General features: G+C 38.7%; 1 pseudogene; it reads right to left on the bottom strand.

The window, feature by feature from the left end:
* Nucleotides 1–251: 251 nt before the first annotated feature.
* Nucleotides 252–1211, bottom strand: LOC122700597 (annotated as a pseudogene).
* Between the last annotated feature and the right edge of the window lie 1259 nt (nt 1212–2470).

Here is a 2470-nt window from a genome sequence, read left to right as displayed (position 1 = left end):
CTCTGCTCCAACATGTTCATACTTTGAGGGAACTTGGAAGTTCACGTTAAGTCAGTCTATTATAAATCCAGTAAACACCAACCCTCTCCTTTAGGATTTTTCACAATGTACTGTCAGAACTATTTTTGCTTTTTTTTTTTTTAAGTAATTTTTTTTTTTTTGGTAACCCTGGTGCCAACATAGAGAGGAAACAAATCATTATATATATTTACAAAATTATGATTCATGTCATCACTGTGTTGAGGACATGTCTACATCACAGAAGAACTGATTCTTAGACGGAAAAGCAAGTGGAGAATTCCTCGGCGGATCTGCTTTGTCTTCACACTATAGATGACTGGGTTGAACACAGGTGGAATTAGCAGGTAGATATGAGCCATGAAGATGCGGATGAGAGGGGATGAGTGTTTGGCAAAACGATGGACAATAGAGAGCCCAATCATAGGCACATAAAGAATAAGTACAGCACAAATGTGGGATGCACATGTGTTGAGAGCCTTAAATCTTCCCTCCTGAGATGAAATTTTTAATACTGAGTGAAGGATGAAAACATAAGACACAAAAATACCCAGAGAGTCCATTCCCCACAGCAAAGTGATCATAACCATTCCATATATAATGTTAAACTTGGTGTCAGCACAGGCAAGGCGGATCATATCCTGGTGCAGACAGTAAGAATGAGAAAGGGTGTGAGAATGGCAGAAGGGAAAGAAGGCCAGCCGGGCCACATTTGGAATCACAGGAAGGGCACTTCTGAGCAGGGCTGCAATTCCAATTTTAGTGATAAGTGTTGGAGTGAAAATGGTAACATATCTTAGTGGGTGGCAGATGGCCACATATCAGTCAAGGGCCATGGCCAAGAGCACAGATGATTCAGTGAAGGAGAAAGTGTGAATGAAAAACATTTGGACCACACAGGTGTTGAACTGGATCTCCCTGGAAAGGGACCACAACACCCTGAAGAGTGATGTCATTGTGGGCAAGGACATGCCCATGTCAGTGAGAGAAAGCATGGCCAAGAAGTAGTACATGGGCTGATGGAGCCTGGGGTCTGTCTGGACAATATGTAGGATAGTACAGTTACCCATGATTCCAACAAGGTAGAGGAGACAGAATGGGATGGAAATCCAGTGGTGAAATTCCTCATATCCAGGGATACCTGTGAGATAGAAGGTGGAGGAGAGGATATTGCTGGAGTTTGCAGTTGTCATAGGGCTTACTGTTAAACCACAATCCGGATTCACAATCACACTCCAGAGGGGGACCAAATGAGAAGATCAGCACCTGTGTCACAAAAACAAAACACAACTTCAGTCTGTCCTATAATCACTCCTAGTTTCACCCTCACAGTTTTGCTTTGTCTTTCTTTATTTCAAACTGAGCATTGTCCATTAAGAAAAACATCCACTTTTATAACCACAAGGATCTTCCCTTCTTCTTCTTAAATGCAAATGTATTATCATGTTCTATGAATATGGGTAATCCCCTTCTAAAGACACTACCCAGAACAGTACACACAAAACCCATTTTAGACTACATCTTTCATTTCATACTTTTCTTCAGGAAGATCCTCAACCAGAGTCACTGGTCATACATTGGCACTTTTTCTTTAAAAAAAAATGACTTTGGGGTGGAGAGGGAGGTGGGGGGGGGGGTCAGGATGGGGAATACATGTATCTCCATGGCTGATTCATGTCAATGTATGACAAAAACCACTACAATATTGTAAAGTAATTAGCCTTCAACTAATAAAAATAAATGAAAAAAAAATGACTTTTTCAGTGACTTATATGAAATGTCTTTCCTGTCTTAGCTTGATAGGTTTTTTAGTAATACTAAAACACCATGCAAGGTAAATTACAGAATTCAGGTAAGTATTGATCAGCATAGTTTGTGCTCTTACTAACCTATCTCTGGCTATGTAAGTGATGCCACAGGGTTGGTACCCACTGAGAATCAACTCTAACATCAATGTAATCTCAGGCTAGTATCCCCAAGAGCTAAATATAAGTTAAGATAGACAGAAGAATGTATGATTTTTAAAGATTATAAACATGTAATTTTTCTATGTAATATAAGCAAAGTACAATTGACTGACTCTGCTTTTAAAGATTCCAAATCTTCTTCCTGCTATGTTTAGGAACTCATTTATTATTTGGAGACAGGCTCTATCTGCAAAAAAAAAAAAGCAAAATAATAGATATATAGGGGTTGGGGAAAGATCAAATAGAAACTCATGATTCAAAGCAAAATCAAGAGAAAACAAAATAACAAAAAGATCAAAAGACCAAAAAAAGCCTACTGTGTCTAATCTTGACACTAAATATTTTCTACTTGGGTGAAAGAGTTAATATATTTTTGCCTATTAGATCCCAGTACTTCTTCTGTAGTCAATAACAATGCTTCTGAAGTAAGAAGATGAGCCACTTGCCCTTCTTTTGACAAGCATCCATGCTTACCAAAATTCTAA

The sequence above is a fragment of the Cervus elaphus genome, chromosome 1, assembly GCF_910594005.1.
Source record: "Cervus elaphus chromosome 1, mCerEla1.1, whole genome shotgun sequence".
Classification (NCBI taxonomy): Eukaryota; Metazoa; Chordata; class Mammalia; order Artiodactyla; family Cervidae; genus Cervus; species Cervus elaphus.
Note: the sequence above shows the minus strand (reverse complement) of the source record. Positions and strands in the feature narration are given on the sequence as shown.